The sequence below is a fragment of the Peromyscus californicus genome, unplaced genomic scaffold (assembly GCF_007827085.1).
Source record: "Peromyscus californicus insignis strain IS unplaced genomic scaffold, ASM782708v3 Scaffold_1__1_contigs__length_55948999, whole genome shotgun sequence".
NCBI classification, from domain to species: domain Eukaryota; kingdom Metazoa; phylum Chordata; class Mammalia; order Rodentia; family Cricetidae; genus Peromyscus; species Peromyscus californicus.
Window position 1 is genome coordinate 32,358,548 of NW_026294492.1, and position 18,531 is coordinate 32,377,078.

The window sequence follows — 18,531 nt, forward strand, 5'->3', positions numbered from 1 at the left end:
ACATGGTAAGACTTGCCGATCTGTCATGAATAAATAGGAAGTATTTACTAGGAAGCACAAGTATAGTATTTCTTCTCAGAAGCCTTATCTTGGAAATGTCAGTCAGGAACATGTCACAAAACAGTTGTGCTATGCAACCGTTAATTAATGGTAGGCAGTGTATAAATTTTGGAATGTGCACAAAAGAAAGAAGTTAAGATTTGCAGTAACTTTACATTTTAAAGATTCATAAAGACATAGGGTTAAGTTGGATGTTAAGCATTGGCAAGAACTTGTCCAACACATGTAGGCATCATATCTTGTGTTTTCTTAGAAAGGATTATTAAATAGGATAGCTAATGAAAGAAGGAAAACAATGAAACAAGATAAGAAGGGAGAGAAGGAGGAAGGAAGGAAGGAAGGAAGGAAGGAAGGAAGGAAGGAAGGAAATCAGTATGAGATATATATATATACATATATATATATATGACTATTGAATAAATGTTAGCTCTATGACAAAAGAGGTGAGTTGAACTGTTTTTCTCGTTATTTAGTTTTCAACTACTCACTTCATCTCTGAGACTCTGTGAAGTCATCTGTAGAACCTAACCTCACTCCCCCACCAGTCAAGACAGGGCAGTCACAAAGAAATATTTCTTACAAATACCTCAAAGAAAAGAAGTTTGTGTACCTACACACTTTCATAATTCTCAAATGATTTATAGCTAGCTCAAATTCCTAAGCGTAGCTTTCACTTCCTCTGCAAACTTTGTCTTTAAATTCTCTGCAAACCATATCGTATGATTATTTCAAAGAAGTCAGCCTCATTTGACCCAGTTCTGACAGAGAGCACCCCTATAGCTTCAGCTAAGTGAAACTTGAAGAGGGCGTGAGAACAATCCAGAGGCAAACGTGTGACAGCAAGACAAAACCATCAAGCAGGAACAGCGAGGAGACACAAGACGCAGGGCACTCACACTCCCATGAGAGAATAATCAAGTTGTTAGAACATAATAGATTTCTTCTAGTGTGCATCGGAGCCTTATTAGAGCTTAATTCCATGCAGAGAGTGTACTTATTCTGTACTCAATTCTATTAGAAGTGCCAGTACTAGAGATTCTCAGTCAGGTCTCTCTCCTCATACGCACGGCACAAGAAGAGGAAAAGGAAAACATCACGTGTCTTGTTACTATCCACTATAAAGGTGATGAGACCAAGAGCACAACCCTCCAGAGCCTTTTCCAGAACCACTCACAACCTTTCCAACAAACGTGATAGTAAAGCAATTTTCATTATTTTGTAAATGCCTGAGGCAAATCTGAACTGCTCAAAGGGGTCAAAACCATTTAGAATTAAGGATTCAAAATAAAGGGGAAATCTTGACAGACCAAAAACATTGCTATCCCTTTGCTGTCCTAAAGGAAGGAAGCTTACCTCATCCCTACTCACCACCTCAGAAAAGCATCACATCAAAGTTCCCCTTTCCTCTTGTTGGCCCTTTCCAATCTGCATACAGTTAGGAGTGAGCAACTCCAAGTATTCTCTTGTTTTATAAATAAGCCTCTGCTGAAATATGAAGGATAGAGAATACTCATAAAGATCTATTTTCAGAGTGAAGGCACCTGTGCTTCCAGAAAACAACCAAAATGTTCACACTACAACTGGGTACACACCCCCACCCTCCAGAAAATCCCTTTTCTTAAGGTAACCATTGTCCTAACCTCTAGAACTACTGGTTAATATTGCCTATGTTGATGCTGTCTCTAAACTTAACCATGTCTTCTTTTGTGCCTGGCTTCTTGGCCTAATATATTTTTAAAATATATCCATTGTTTCACATGAGTTTTGTCCATTTATTGATGACGCTGTATAAATAAGCCATAATTTAATAATTCCATGGTTAAGAGATATTTGATCCATCCTCATTGTAGATGTATCATTAAATAGAGATAATTATTAAAAGGATTACAAATCCTACTACCGTGAACTTTTCAGATGAACATATACAGCTGTCTTTGTTGGATGCATTTGTGGGAGTGAGATATAGTGCATTAGGCTTTAGTAGATCATGTCAAATAGTTAAACAAAGTAAATATACAGATGAATTTATTTTCTCAGAGAGAAAATGTGGCAATTTCCTGTGTACCAAACATCATTGTGAATGCTGGAAATAAAGTGGGAAGAAAAATATGTTAGCCTGATGTCATGAAACTTCTTATCTAAGTGGTAGGCACAAACATTAATCAAATAATTATCCCAATGCAATGCATAATTACAAACCATGATTAGAGAGAGAAAGTAGATACAACCAATTCTTGTTTACTGTTTGGGGTGTTTAAGGATTCCTTCTTTTAGAAAAATCAGACTTCTCATCTAAGTCCCATGATCTTTTGTGCCCTCCTCATGCACACTCATTTCTCAAACAGCATCATTCGATGTCTGGCACTGTCTGTGAGCTCACTAAAGACTAGGGATTTTATTTTAATCTTTCTATCACCATGACCTGGTGTCTGACACATAGTAAACACTAAACAGACACCCAAAGTCATTCTAAATTAGGTCAACTGGAAAAATAACTTGTTTTTTTCTTCATTCGAAGAAACTGTACTAATGTATCTATGGTCTGAATGTGTGTGTGTGTGTGTGTGTGTGTGTGTGTGTGTGTGTGTGTGTGTGTGTGTTGAAAATCTGATTCTCGCTGTGATAGTATTTGGAGTCTCCAGGAATCATGCATGTTAATTTCTTTTGCATCAGTGTGGCTAAGATACAAACAGAAACATTTTAAGGACAGAAAGATTTATTTGAGTTCACGGATTTGGAAGATTTCATTCCATCGTGGCCAGAGAGGTTCAGCTGTGGAAACAAATGGTGGTCTTTGTTCTCATCATGGTGGGTAAGAAAGCAGAAAGCAAAGCCAAAAGTGGGGCCAGAGATAACCTTCCCATGCTCTCCCAACTAGACCAGCTCGGCCCTGTCTCCAGAAGTATCTACAGCATCTTCAAAGAGCACCACCATTTGGGCAACAAATCTTCAAAATGGGACTGTGGGGGTGTTTCAGAAACATAGCACAACATGAAGGTTGTGAGAATGGAATCCTCATGAGAAAACAACACGAGGACTTGATTCTTTTCTCTCTACGTGTATACTTTCCACTCTGTGATAATATAGCAGAGGGTGGTCATCTGCCAAGCAGGAAGAGGAGTCTCCAGGAACACACCCCTGCTGTCACTCTGACCTCAGATGTCTCAGTCTTTAGAAATGTGAGCTGCTGCTTCTTCTTCTTCTTCTTCTTCTTCTTCTTCTTCTTCTTCTTCTTCTTCTTCTTCTTCTTCTTCTTCTCCTCCTCCTCCTCCTCCTCCTCCTCCTCCTCCTCCTCCTCCTCCTCCTCCTCCTCCTCCTTCTCCTTCTTCTTCTTCTTCTTCACTAAGTCCAGGTAGTGTTTGTGGTAACTTATTGCAGCAGAGTGAAAGAAATCAAAGGCAAATCATGGAAATTATACCATCGTGTCAGGTTGAGCTACTCGAAGCAATCAGCTCATCATTGTTTTTGAAAATTCTTGCCTGACTCTCTTTTCCTCTTTGCTAGCAGACACTGTCCATTTCCAGAGAAGCAGATGTTTAATAAAAACAGCTCAACCACAAAATGCATTCACAGAGAGCAGTTTAATGCTAAGGACGACATCTTCCCTAGTTTCCATTAAACGCTTCATTTAGTGCCCCATACCACAGAAGCACCCAGGACTCAGGACTCAGTCATCATAATTTTCAGGAAAGTATATAACTGCAAATCCTGTAATAAGCATGCTATACCACTGACTGTTGAGTAATGTAAGAAAATATCAGGAAGAATTTAGGCTTGGATCGAGAGAAACTTCAGCAGAAGGGATTCACGATATTCCTCTTTAGTTTTAAAGCATTCAGAAGTGCATTTTAGCCTGTTGTAGCAATGTGATAGCATTTTGCTTTTTATATACAGTTTCCTTTCAAATATCCTCTTGCTATGCAAACATCGTACACCAGAGTGGAGTCAATATTTGTATCATGTAAGAGGCTTTCTGTTTCCTGCAGATATAAAAGGACAAAAAATCATCAAGCCTTGCTCACCTACTCTTCTATACTCTAAGGTAAACAATGTCCTTAAACAAATAGGTATGCAAAGGCAAGTTTTAGAACAACACTGTGATGTATTGGGGCGGGGGTGGGTATAAAAGATACAGTTACTATCAATGATAAACATCTGAACTGAAATAACCTGCAGGAAAAAGCATCCCTGCAGAAGAGATTGTTGGTAGTGGGACCTGAAGACAAAAGAATATGGGTTAGCAGAAGGAAGTGAGGGTACAGGAAGCTGAGAACATCCCAAGCACAGGAAGGACAGCCATAAAGACCACAAGGGACCAGAGCATATGAGCAACGATCTACTAGGACTATTACCAATAATAACAACCATTAATTCACACGAAGTCTGCCCTCTTTTCCCCAAAGATGAGAGGCATTAGAGTTAAGCAGGTGAGACAATAAACTGTAATTTTTAAACCTGGATTTATGCCCTAACTCTTTTCAATGTGTTGTATGAGTCTGCAAACCATAGACTTGTATGCCTGTCTTTTCAAATGTTTAAAGTACTATTAAACTCATCTGTCTACTGTAATCTCAGGGTGTATTTCAAGTCACAAAACAGAAAGCTATCCTGGTCTAGTATCAAGTATTGTTACTAAGTGTATTTTACTCTCACTAGTTTTTCAACTGAAAGTTTCTTCGCAAGTTCTTAATTTAAATTTCTTGCTTCCTTATACCACCAAATAAGGATTATTTGGGCAATTTAAAGATCTACAGATTCTCTTTACCAATGATGTTTGTCCTAATTTTTATTTTACGTAGTAGATGAATAGCACACTGGCATGAGTAATCAGCAAGAGAACATCACCACAAGTCCATGTAAAAAAAAAATACCTTTGTTTTTATTCGCTAGTGGTTAAAATTGTAATGGTCTGAGAAACACGATTGAGTTGTGAGTTAATATTGACATATGTTTGTAGACTTTTCTACAGTTCTTAGAAACTAGGGGAATCCATGGATTTTGGTGGGAAATAAGATGGGAAGGCAGTTTTGGGTGGAAATGACAATGTGTTTGATTTAGGGTGAATGTAATTAGAGAGGACTCTGGATCTTGAAGGTGAGTGGACTGCTGCTGTGTATTGGGAAGTGCAGACAAATGGATGGAACTAGATAAAGTCATCCTGAGTGAGGCAACCCAGACCCAGAAAGACAAACATGAGATGTACTCACTTATATGTATATATTGGCTGTCCAATAAAGAAAACATCCTACAATCCCAGAAAGGCTAAGTGACCAGGAGGGCTCCAGGGGGGACGCATGAATCTCTCTGGGAAGGGGAAATACAATAGATTTTGTGGGCAGACTGGGGGAGGTTGGAGATAAGAACAGCAGGGATCAGGTGGGGTAGAGAGGGATGGAGGGAAAGAGTACGTACAGGGAGAGGTGACTGGAATTGGTGGGCATTTAGGGAGCAATGAGGAAACTAGAGCAGTGGAAATTTCCTGGAACCTATGAGGGTGACCCTAGCAAGGACTCCTAGTAATGGAGGTCATGGACCCTGAGCTGGCCATCTTCTGTAACCAGGCTAGGCTCTTAGAGGTGGGATTGGGATATGAATCCAGGCATAAAGCCTTCAACCCACAATATGCCCTGCCTGCAAGGTGTGCTGGAGCAATGGTGGCTCAGAGTTTATGGGAGTGGCCAACCAACGACTCATCTATCTTGAGGTCCACACCACTACAGAGAGCCTGTGCCCAATAACTGCCTGGATGGCCAGGAACAGGAAGCTGGATGGTTCAGAGACCTAGGGCAGTACCAAACACGACTGACCAAAAAAAAAAAAAAAAAAAAAAACCAGTTGATGAAATGATTCCTAATGACAATCTGCTATACATTAGGCCGAGCTCCAGGAACCCTGTAGAAGATGGGGAGGAAGGATTGTAGGAGGCAGAGCAGTTGAGGACACCAGGAGAACAAGACCTACAGAATTCAACTAAGCAGTGTAGCACGAAGCTCTAAAGGGTCTTATTAATAAAATCAAACCCGAGGCCAGATATTGGGGTGAATGTTGGAAAATCAGAGAAGCAGAACCAGCCATAGCCACCTCACCTCACCAGTTTCTCAGCTAATCCTGTTTCCTCAGACTGAAATCCTTTGAGTCCTCATCCAAATGGATCTCAGCTGAACTGCTGCTGAAAGCCTAAAAGCTTAACCAGCTCTAGTTCCTCATCCTCACGCCTTATATAACTTTCTGCTTTCTGCCATCACTTCCTGGGATTAAAGGCTCTTGTTACCCATGCCTGGCTGTTTCCAGTGTGGCCTTGAACTCACAGAGATCCAGATGGCTCTCTGCCTCTGGAATGCTAGGATTAAAGGTGTGTGTTCCACCATTTGCTGGCCTCTATATCTAGTGGCTGTTCTGTTCTCTGACCCCAGAGAAGTTTATTAGGGTGCACAATATTTGGGGGAACACAATACCACCACCACAAAGCAGAGCTCATGGGGGCTCACAGAGACTGAAGCAACAGTTATGGAACCTGCATGGGTCTGTGCTAGGTCCTCTGTATACATGCTGGGTTGGTTTAGATTGATGTTCTTGTGGGACCCCAGTAGGGGAAGTGAGGATGTCCCTGACTCTTTGCCTGCTTGTGGGACCCTTTTCCTCCTACTGGGTTGCCTTGTCAGGCCTTGATGTGAGGGTTTGTGCCTAGTCTTATTGCACCTTGTTATGTGATGTTCATTTGATATCACTGGAAGGCTGGCTATTTTCTGAAGGGCAAGAGAGGAGGGGTGTATCTGGGAGAGAGGAGAGATATAGGGGGTGGGAACTAGGAGTAGTGAAGGGTAGGGAGGTTGTGTTTATTCGCGATGTATTGTATGAGAGAAGAATAAAGAAAAACAGAAAAAAAAAGAAGAGCCACAAGTACTTACTGCTTCCCCACATGAGAACAGCATTACAGACAGTAGTGAGATATGGAGACCATTAGATTGGTGGCAGCCTTATTTGTCGACTAGTCGCAAAGCCTCCGGCAATAAAAAAAAAGCTCTTGAGTGAAGATATGGAACATATATTTCTGATGAAATAACCACATATAATCTGTTATTTTCTGACCTACTTTCAGTTATACTTTACCCAGATGAAAATAGATGACTGATAGATAAATAGATACATAGATAGATAGATAGATAGATAGATAGATAGATAGATAGATGATAGATAGATACATACATACATAAATAGATAGATACATAAATAGATAGATGCATAGACAGACAGACAGACTGATAGATGAATTAATAGATCAGGCATATTTCCAAAGAGATGGTCAGGGAGAACAAAAGGAATATGCTAAGATGGTTAAACATTCTCAAAGAGATTCGAGACCACACAATTTGAGTGAGCCCCACTGCTTGTCTGTGAGTAATGTCAAGTAAGTGGAGGGACCCATTTCATAGCACACAGGACCGGGAAAAGTATGTCAAGGCTGTGTGAGACAAGCTGCCGTGGGGGCCTGCATTCTGCACAACGTTTCTTGGTCTTAAGCAAACAGAGGCCTTACCAATATTCTTCATATTTAAGATGTTAAAAACTCAATACCTACAGTTGGCTTATGCCAAGATTTTTTTAATAGGCAATGTCTCCTGATACCGTTTCTTCTTGTAAGGAGCGTCTTCTGAATGTGTTGTTTTTTCCCTTGTGAGTACTTGACAAGCTCTCCACCCATGAGCTACACCCTGGCCAACATAGGTATATTTGTTGCAGATTCAGGCTGGAAAACTCGTTGTTCATGCTGAAATCACTGGTGTTTCCAGAGATCAACTAATGACAGGGACTGCACTAGGTAACACTCTGAGTGGTATCATGACAAGAACCCTGTAGCAGGAAAAGTATACCCATCCCACCACATCATTTGACTAGTGACTTAAGTAAGTCGGTAGTGTTTACCTCAAACTTATCACCAGGATTGTTTAAAAGTAATTTTTACTCCAAGTTCATACCAAGAAAGATCAATCAGAACAATCAATAAAATTTTTAAGATAATTTGTGTTTTAGTATATCCATTAATTTTTTGGGGGGAGAGAAATGAATTTTGTTTTAGAATTTCCTAGAATGATTAAGTTATAAACACATGACCTTTTCAGTGTTGACAGCTCTTCCCAGTATGAGGACTGGTATTCTAATGCATTTCTCTTAGTAATAAAACTGAATCTTGAAAAGCCTGTCATGTAATTCCATGGCTTATTTTTCTTTTAAATATCTACTCAAGCTGACCAAATGAACCTTGGAAGAAATTGTAGTTGAAAATAAGTTGGCTTTGTTAGTACAAAGAAAGCATTATTGTGATATTTTTATTTCTACTGATTTTTTTAAAATTTTCTACATTTTCATCCTTGAACAATTATTAAGTTAAAAATCATATACTATCAATGATACATTTGATTATAAAATCAAAGGATGGACATTTAGGGTTCCTTGGTGATAGAAAGCACCTAATGTATTTAGATGCCTAATTTATAAAAAAAAAAAAAAAAAAGCAAAACAAAAAACAAAAAAACAAAAAGCTATTGCCCAAGGTCACAATTTCTCAAGCATAACAACAATCATACCCTGGATGTTTTTGGTGAACAGCTGCTCTGTGCATTGTACAGTGCTTACATACATCCATGGCCTTCTGCCCATTAGATTCTACTACCAACTTCTACCCACCCCAGTGTGAAAGTCAAAAAAAATGTTTTTAGACATTAGCAAAGGACCTCAGGACTAGGAAACATATTTGTCTCCAAGTAAGAGCCATAGTCATAATCTTTGATGAAAAGATTCACATTTTTTAGTATCAATATAACTTATAAACCCACTAATAACCAACAATCTAGCATTTCAGAGACATATAAAAGTTTCACTGCAATTTAAAGTAGTTTGAGTGTCTAAATATATTTACTATTTGACTTATTTAAATTTATGTAATATATTAATTATAATTCATAGCACTGTACAAGAAGCATAATATGTATAAAGTGTAAAACCACTTTAATTATATTTGTGGGAACTAATGTTCTATGAGATATTGGGCTGTGAAAATAAAGCACTAACACAATATTAAATGCAGGCATTTTTTTTCCCTCTAAGCAGAAAAAGACGTATCAGACTAGAGATCCAAATATGAACAGCATGATCAGAAAATTAATATTGGATGCATTCATTTGCCAACGAGTTGATTAAATTTTAATGTGTTTATTGTGAGTAAGAAGTAGCATTATGTGAATATTAATAAAAACCATTTACATCCCTTCTTGTTTAAGGACTTTGCACTTGTGAGAGGTAGAAAACATAATGTGTAGCTATGGAAACCTGCCATTTTCATTATTGGAATTTTCTCATAAAGAACAAAAATTGATTAAACTTTTATTTTCTGGAAAGTTTTCTTAAAGCTGTGCAGAGAAATCAAATATTTCTTTCACCAAATCGTTTTTGCCAGGAGTGAATAGGTTTAAAAGTAGTGATATGGATGCAGTGGGAAAAAGATGAAGTAGGCACACAAAGTTGGAAATGCTGTACATTTGTGTGTATACATATATATTTTCACATGAAGTGTGCTTAGTATAAACTGTGTTCATCTAATCTTCTATGTACTGTCCCAATAGAGAACTATCTAGTATACACTATGAAAAATTGGGATTAAAACTGAATGTCAGGGATGGTGACAAATAAAATAATAAAAATTACTATTACTAATAAAAGTAAGTCAAAATGCAGAATTTATTTTAATGGGAAATACAATCCTAACTGAACCTGTGAAGTGTGGTCCACGGTATGCCAGTTCCTCTCATCAACATCTTCACAAATACTCAAATATCCCAACAGAATTCCATAGTCTTCATTAAAAAAATAGAATTTCATACGTTAAAATTGTGTCTATATTACTCCCACCCTTCCCATGTTTCCCAAACTTCTCCTGTGTCACATTCCCAAATTCATGGTCTCTTCTTTAATTATTATTGTCAGATAGATAGGTAGATGATAGATAAATAGATAGATAGATAGATAGATAGATAGATAGATAGACAGACAGCAGACAGACAGAGAGAGAGAGACAGACAGACAGACAGACAGACAGACAGACAGACAGACAGACAGACAGATAGATAGATAGATAGATAGATAGATAGATAGATAGATAGATAGATAGACAGAGAAGGATAGAGAGACACATACATGTATAAACAACCTATTGAGCCCGTTTAGTATTGCTCATATGTACATGTGTCCAGGGATAATTCCTGAACAAGGCCAATCATTAGACAATACCAGCTGACATGCCAATGAGAAAAAAATAAATTCCACACAGTCCCATACCTATGAAGAATTACAGATAGCCAATGGCTCCTGCAAATGAAGAATTAGTTTCCAGATTATTTTATTAAATATTCATTTCTTTTATCTATACATCTGACTCTCTTGGTGTTGACTTTGTCCATAAGTAATCTTAATAATGACAACATATCCAGAAGTAGTAAAGATTTATAAACTAATCCATATATTGTATTCATACTGTGTGTAATACCTGTATATTGTGCATGTGTATGTGTACATGCACGCACATGTATATCTTTCAGTCTATTGGAATAAGAAGAAATTCTAAATTAATTGCAAAGCAAATTTAGAGCTGATTAAAGCCTATCATCTTCCAAAGAAGAAAGGAAACACTTGGATAAAGGCAACTGGCGAGACTCCAGGCTTTGGGATTCTGTGTGAGTCCTCTCTGTATGGAAAAGGTACGCCAAAGCCTCCAAAGTCAACTGTGGCTGAATTTACTCACCACTAAAACACTAAAGCATTTGTGTAGATGGCAGTGAGAGGACACTGAGGAGGCTGTGCACACTAAAACTGTATTTTGTTAGGTTTTTCTGACCCAGTGAACAAAAGGAGAACACATGTGCTGCTGTTGGCCACAGCAGTCAAGGCCTGAGCTTTCCCTCTGGCCAACCGTCATCTCTCATCTTGTTGTGTGAAGCAATAAACCAAGAAATATATTCACTGCCTAGTTCCTTATGTTCATTAAGAGATGTGACATTTGCTTAAGAATTATAGAGCAATGTACGTCCTATAATAACTTCAAAATGAACTATTTAGCCATTTAATCTTCAGTCTTTAATACGAAACCCCGAAATAATTTTACATTGAAATTGACTAATAAATTTCTCTAACTGACAAAGCCTAGTTAGTTATAGCAAAAATTATGCGTTTATTGCTGTGGGATATTTAATCACACTGTAACCTCTAGATTACGTTATTTAAATTAAAATCAATCATAGGTCAAGAGGCCGAGCAAGCAACCTGTTGACTGGAAGTAACCATAGAGAGTTGGGGGAAATCAGGAGGTGGGAGAGAGAAAGGCACAGGAAGTAGAAGGGCAGGACATCCAGCCGGAGGAGTTAGTGTTTCAGACAGTAGGAGAGAGCCCTCTTTCTGGGACTCTGGGACAGTGGCAGAGGAGAAAGGTCAGCTGGCTGCTTTCTCTGCCTCTGTGAGCTAGAGATTTTATTTGTTGGTAAAAATAAAAAGATAAAAGATAAAAAGATAGAGACTTAGTCCAAAACAATACTTGCTTCCCTACGTAAAAGTGGATGAAGCAGGGGCAGAGATGGCCGCTGCAGAAGTGCAGTCAGCCGCTGAGGCAGAGGTAGGTTCAGGGCAACTGCTGTGCCAAAGATAAAACAACAATTTATAGTATATGTGCTGGTTTGAAATACACACACACACACACACACACACACACACACACACACACACACACACACACTGAGGATTGGCTAAAGTCATCCACTTTTTTAGGAATGAAACAATGTGGTCAGTGGGTTGCTATCATTGATGCATCAGAAATAGTTTTGTCAGGGGACATACACTGTTCAGAGTTTTCTCCCTTGGCCTGTTTTAATCTTTGGTTCATATCTGACTAGGGACTTGAAAGGCTTAAAGGATTCACTGATGAAAACAGAACCCTGCAGGCTGCTGGGGCGTTTTTTTGGATGCCCTGTTCTGGAACGACCTGCCTTAGGGACCAGAAAGGTAAACAACTTTCTCAGAGCATCAGGCTGTCCCCAGCCAAGGTTAATGTAATCTCCAAATTTTACACTGCAAATCAGTGTTATTCAAAGGTTTTGCAATAATATGAGAAATGTATTTTCGCACTGATCTCATCAAAAGGACAAAGGATTTGTCCTGGATTATTGCATCAGTGGCTTCCCAGAAACTCCTCAGAGAGAGGACTCTGATCAGAGAGTATTCTGCCTCTTAGTTAGCATTCTGTTGAAGTGTCAAGACAGCAAAGTGAAATGAATGGCCATCCATGGAAACCAACACTCTATGCTGCCTTTCTCACCAATATCACAATAGATGCGGAATCATGCCTAAACTCTCTGTCCATTAAAGGAGCACCAAAAAACATACTTAACATTTCATTTATTTTTTGTTATGATGTTTCCAGAATGCACATTCCCTAATCTTACTTCAACAGAAGATATTATTAATTGTGTCTTTTAAAAAAATCCTTTAAATCTTTGAAACTTAATGTGGAAACACCTGAAGTGCAGATAATGAAAATTCATTAAAATGATGCCAAGTACCACATTCCACAATATCTTACCATAGCCAGGATATCATAGACTCTCTGTTGGAGCCTCCTGACTCAACAGGAAGGGTCCAGCTGAAATGTGGAGTAGAGGAACTGGATCTTTTTCAACACTGTATTTAGAACATGGCTGTCCAAAAGCTTGTGTCTGTCCTTCCTTTCTGAGACGACCATTATCCCAGGTTGCACATTGACACACAAGAATTCACACTTACTTTTCTACATTAACAGAGAGACAGTAACTAATGATCAACATAATTTCTAAAGCAATCCTAGAAAGAGAATTTTCAAACCCTGAAAAAAAAAAAACACACTTCAATGTTAGGTTGGCAGCAGATAAAATAAGTCCCATAGCACTTTCCTTAGAGGGAACGAACATTGGCATTGCTGTGCAAGCTAATACATCAGGAGCCCTGAGTCACTGATTTCCTTGAACTCTGGAATATGTTCACTGGGCATATGAACAATATAAATGAAATCGCAGCTGTACATATGAGCCAACAAACATCAATAATTTAATTATTTTCCTCTGTAGCAGATAAAGAAAAATAACTTACGGAGCCAGGGGTAACATTAAAATACACTTTTCTCTCCTGCCTAATAAATCTGAAGAAAATACCTTGCCTCTGCCAGGGCAACATTCCTAGAAAAGCTGTCTGAAGTCCAAGTATGTTTAACACGCCTTCCAATTTCATGGTCTGATCGTGTGCAAAGACTCCTCTGTAGTCCCATAATTCTCCAGAGATGGATGGGAAGAAATACTTCTCTTTGGTCTGTAAAATCTGGAAATTTAATGCAAATCAAGGACCTACCGTGGAGAACGCTCTGGGCTTCTTCCACTTTACTCTCAGGTGCTGACAGAGAAAGCTGCAGTGCAGGCTGTGCCCTCGGGGGCAGCTCCAGAGCTTTGCAAAGTCCATAAATACCAGTGGGGGAAAGAGGAAAAAAATAGAAATGAATTTTAGGAGCATAATAACATCTGCTATGTTTGGGAGAATGACTTTCCTCCAATCACATCCAAGGGTAAAATAATGTTCCTATTTATTAGGCTGTGCTGGGGGTTCCAATCATATTTTCTTCGAAATCTAGAACTAGTTTTGCATCCAAACTTACTAATCTTCCCAGAATATTCTGTCTGTTTTATTCAGATTAATTAATTTAATATGTGCTTGACAACAAAAATTAAAGAAGCCGCCGGGCGGTGGTGGCGCACGCCTTTAATCCCAGCACTCGGGAGGCAGAGCCAGGCGGATCTCTGGGAGTTCGAGGCCAGCCTGGTCTCCAAAGCGAGTTCCAGGAAAGGCGCAAAGCTACACAGAGAAACCCTGTCTCGAAAAACCAAAAAAAAAAAAAAAAAAAAAAAATTAAAGAAGCCATGGATTTGAATGACTCTTCAAAATTAAAAAGAAAAATTTGGGATAGACAAGGGGAGGTGTTAGAGTGAGGAGGGGGTGGAAATAATATGAATACTGTAATCATGTAGGAAATTATCAATATTTCAAATCAAATCTGCATTAAGGAAAAAAGAAGGAAAGGCTCAGAACTAGACTAAAATTCGATAGTCTTCAAATCCAACATGGTACGTTCTCAGAAAAACACTGAGTAAGAATGCATTTTTAAATAATGCGAATTGTCCCAGAAATCAGTGAACCAAGTTAAGGAGACAGTTTGGAGGATAAAAGGAGAGATTGCTAGGGGCATATAGGATAATAGCTGTTGCTTTTTCCCTATGATCCCAGGGAAAGCTCATTCACCCACCTGTCCTTTTAAATCTGAAGAGTCATTTCAAGGAAATAGATTTCCCGACCCCAACATATTTATTTTCTTAATTTTCTGTGGTCTAAAATACAAACATTATTACTCATTATATTTAATCTACAGAAAATAACTAAGTAAAAAGATATGAGCTTTGTCTACAATGGTTCTGACAAGTTAGGTGGTGGATATTTGTATGTCCAAACTAATTCATGAACTAATAAGTAAGCAATGAAAAACCACAAGGGAGAATAAATGTAAGATATTTTAGATATTTGTGCATACACACACATACACAGATACCTACACAAACACGTATATGTAAGTAATAATAATTAAAGAAAAAGAGAGTGGGGGCGTGGGAGAGTTTAGGTCAGTAGCTGGGAGGGGCTTAAGGGAAGAAAGAGAGATGATCACATGATCTAATACCATGTCCATTAAAAAACATATGCAAAAACTTAAGCAAAAGTTTTTGAAGGAACTGATTCTTAGCCTGAGCTCTGTGGCTCACATAGAAAGGAAAAAACTTCTCTTAAATTGAAAGTTGAGTGAATGCAGGATACTGGCAAGTGCAGGGCCAGACTTGGAACATGAGGCATATGACCCAGAGGAAGAGCCACCATTTTAGCAATGTACATAACAATCTCTCTGTTTCCTGATGTGGAATATGATGATATAGTGCTAAATTGTAAAACATAAACATACACAACCAACAGTGTAAGCAGATGTTTCACGTGTGCTTTCAGAGAGTTAAATGGCTGTTTTCCTAAATACAGAATGCGAAGAGTTACACCCAGTCTGAATTAAATTAAATTAAAGATGGTTTTCCTTCTAGTCTTAGAACACCAGAAAGATTCAATCGATTATTTCTCTGTATTACATGTATTACAAAACAACACACACACACACACACACACACACACACACACACACTCACCTGAAATAAAACATTAGGAAAACCCCTTGTTCTTCTTAAGGGGAGGGAGAATAAAAGAAGAGGAAAATGTGTTGGCTGCCTGCTCTACGCAACAGTAATTTTAAATACAGGTTCATGGTTTCTAGAGGAAGGGAAGTGTTAGGATAATTACCACTTGGAGAGTTTCCAGGGATTTGATCCGAACCTTTTAGTTGTGATCTGTTTTCTTTTTCCTTTCACAGCCATTGGGGTGAAAGGTCAAGTGTGCATTTCACATCAGAGGGAAAGAAAACATTTTCCCTTATCATTGATCCCCGTTATTGCATAGCATCCGAAAACAAATATGTATACTATTTCATTAAAATATTTTCAAGTATAACTAGATTAGAATGATAATGGGTTATACCCCAAACAGAATTGGGGTATTCCCAGTGAAACCACTGACAGAAGAATAGCACTTTTTAAGAAAATTTGGTGGCTTACACGTTTATCCCACAGTTTTCAGGTGCAACTTCACTGAGTTTTTCTGTTCCCAACTCCCACATAGGATGGACTAAACTCATCTGAAGACAACTGGCGAAAGACCCATTGCCAAGCCTACTTACATTGCTGGTGATAGAAACTATTTCCAGATGTTGGCAGAGGCTTCCTTCAGTCACTTGTTATGCATGTTCTTCCATAGGGCAGCGCACACAAGCTTGACCTTTGGCTTTTCATGATTGCCTGGCTTGAAGAGCAAGCTTCTATCCAGGACATTTTCTTGCTCAATGGAAGTTCCAGCCTTTCATAAGATAACTCAATAGGCTGTATTTAGGAATATACATGTATATACAAATATATAAATATACATATGAATATATAATATGTGTGTATATAACAATATATAATGTGTGTATAATATATATGTATGTAACAATTAATGAAAAAAAGAGACCATGAATTTGAAGGGGAACAGGGTGGGATATATGGGAGGGCTTGGAAGGAGGAAAGGGGAAACATTGTAATTAAACTACAATCTCAAAAATAAACAAAAAGAAAGAAGTAGGTTAATCTCGCCACATGTAAAAGGAGGATGTTCCATAGGGGCATGAGCACTGAGATTCAGCAGTCATTGGAAGCTATCTTGAATGCTTTCCATTTCACTAGATCTAATAAATAATTTTCAAATTAATGGTCATGAGTTAGTTGCAGAAACACAGATATGTAAGAAGCAAAGGTAATATCAACCCCCCATGTTTTACCTGCCCCTTATCACCATCTATCTTACCAGGAATTTCAGAATTGAAAATGCCAATTAGTAAATATTATTCTTTCCATGATCACTGATATTCTTCACCTAGTATGATTTATTTTTAAACATAGATGAAATGAAGTGTCGAATCAAATTTACTTCAGCAATCTAAAACTTGTTAAATAAAGCTTCTTATTTGAAATGTTCTCTCATATTAGAAATATCAGTTCTTACAAATTTTGTATGTAATCACATAATAATAAAAAATTAAAAGAAATGAGATACAGTTGACTTCATAATTACGAAAAGCATTTTATGTGTTTGTTTCTTTTGGAAATTATGCAAGTTCAATCCTTCTTCACTCCTCATCCTTGCTATGATTCAAAGGTGGAATATTCTTCCCAATTCCAGGAACCTTAGATACTTCCATGTTTTTCACCTTAAGTGATGAAGATGACAGTCCATTGACTCCAGACTCAAGTGTTAAAGAACAGCACATTCCTAAGTCTCCTGGAGCATCTCCCCCATGGCTTGATGACATGTTCCCTGCTCCTTGGAAAGGTCCTCCAATGAGCAGGTGTCTGGAGAACAAGAACCTCTCCTGAAGCCTGGGGTTGAACCCGTCAATAGCCAGGCAACACCTTCATAGACATTAGTAAGGCCCACATGCAAAAGCTTACTTACTCAAAGCATTTAATAATGACAAATAAAAGCAAAGCCATTAAGTTTAGAAGCAGATCATCAAAGGTTTCAATTATCCATCCTGAGAAAGCAAGTTCTTTCTTCCAAGCACAGTTGCCTAATGTGGTCACTGTTGGTATTATATGTGTGCATGTGTGAGTGTGTTTACATGGAGAGGTACACATGTCAGAGAGATACACATGTGCGTGAGTGTGTGTGTGTGTGTGTGTGTGTGTGTGTGTGTGTGTGTGTGTGTGTGTATGCACTCACATATTCAAAACCCAGCCTCACATGTGGTCTGTCAGGTATCATCCCTAATAGTTTGGTTTTGTTTAATTCAGTATCTCTCATTGGCCTACTACTCACCAAGTAGGCTAGGCTGGGCTGGCTGGACAGAAAGCCCCCAGCATCATCCTGTCTCTGCTTCCCCAGTACTGAGATTACAAGTTCCTCTTGATTTTGGTTTGTGTTTGGTTGGTTGGTTGGTTGGTTAGTTTGGTTTGGTTTTTGTTTTGTTGTTGTTGTTGCTGTTGTTGTTGTTGTTGTTTTCACATGGGTTCTAGGGATCAAACTCAGGCCTTGGTGCTTGCAAATGCAAGAACTTTACAACAGAGGTATGTTCCCAAATCTGCTGTGTCATTTTTTTTTTAACAAATTCATTGCTGACATCCCAAAATTAGTTTCATTAGAACAATTCAATATGATGATAGCTTTGGAAACATCTAATACAGCCCTGGGGTACTCAATGAGTCTGAATGTATCTGTTATACTCCTAGCATACAATATTCTCAGTACATTGGTTAAACTTTCAGACAAAACCACCAAACCCCCCTGCAAATGAACATAAGAACAAAGCACAAAAACATTACTATATATAACTACATACCTAATCTGAATTTTAAATTCCAGAAATTAAAATTTTAATGTTCAATTAGAAAGGAACCTGACTTATTAGTAGAGGTGATAAGACTTTATGGATTTTTTTAAAGCTCAATTATAATAATTTCTACAGAGAATGATGCTATTCTAAACCTATTAAACCATTAACACAAGTTCTGCAAGTTAATAATTTAGGAAAGGATAAAATGTACTTTTTTAGTAACTAGAAACAAAAAAGGAGCCCCAAGAAGAACATCATCAAGCTTAGAAAGCTTGAAGAATCTTCTGATATTAATCAGTTTCTGCTTTGGCAACAGTTAAAAAATATTGTAGGAACCTATCACCCCAACCCAATCTTGATCTGCTGTTTCCATCAGCTGTGGGCTGTCTACAGCTTGATCT

At 38.2% G+C, this 18,531-nt stretch overlaps 1 long non-coding RNA gene across 1 annotated transcript; it reads right to left on the reverse strand.

Moving 5' to 3' along the window:
• Positions 1 to 3,389: 3,389 nt before the first annotated feature.
• On the reverse strand, positions 3,390 to 16,128 carry LOC128115181 (uncharacterized). Its single transcript, XR_008220032.1, has 3 exons — positions 15,944 to 16,128; positions 13,480 to 13,572; positions 3,390 to 4,040 (listed from the first exon to the last, which is right to left on the reverse strand). It is a non-coding gene; the product is annotated as an uncharacterized LOC128115181 (long non-coding RNA).
• Between the last annotated feature and the right edge of the window lie 2,403 nt (positions 16,129 to 18,531).